Source organism: Eutrema salsugineum, unplaced genomic scaffold, assembly GCF_000478725.1.
Source record: "Eutrema salsugineum unplaced genomic scaffold, Eutsalg1_0 scaffold_434, whole genome shotgun sequence".
Lineage (NCBI taxonomy): Eukaryota > Viridiplantae > Streptophyta > Magnoliopsida > Brassicales > Brassicaceae > Eutrema > Eutrema salsugineum.
The window spans coordinates 4,487-5,219 of record NW_006256667.1 but is presented as its reverse complement, the minus strand read 5'-3'; positions in this window follow the sequence as shown (position 1 = coordinate 5,219).

Below are 733 nucleotides of genomic sequence, written 5' to 3'. Positions count from 1 at the left end.
TGGTAGATTTATTAGGTCGATGGTAGATTTATTTGAGAGTTGGTAGAGTTTACAAATGTTGGTAGAGTTTACAAATGTTGGTAGACTTATCTTGGTAGAGTTTTGACGATGAGAGGTAGATTTATTATGTTTCGGTAGATTTGTTGTTATGAATGGTAGACTTGTCAAATGTGTTGGTAGACTTGTTAAAGAAAACGTTGACTTTCTCGCATAATTGACTTTCTTGGTAGATTTATTGACAATGAAGTAGATTTATTTTCTGAGTTGGTAGACTTATGTCCTTTGGTAGTAGATTTATGTGTCAATACGTGATGGTAAATATATCTGTTTTATGGTAGAGTTATATCTTGTTGGTAGATTTTTCGCTTTTGTGGTAGAGATGTTTGTTTTGTGGTAGATTTAAATTCAAGTAAAATTCATTCCAGTGAGTGGTAGATTATTTGTTACATGAGGTAGACTTACAGAATGTTGGTAGATTTATTTGTTTTGTGATATATATGTTTGTTTTGTGGTAGATTTAAATTCAAGTAAAATTTATTCCGGTGAGTGGTAGATTATTTGTTACATGAGGCAGACTTACAGAATATTGGCTAGATATGTTTGTTTGTTTGGTAGAGTTTATGTAATCTGGTAGAGTTATCGTACGTATGGTAGACTTCTTATAATAATCATGTGGTAGATTAATTAAGTTTGGTATTTAACAAGATAACCTCGATCTGGTAGACATATAAGG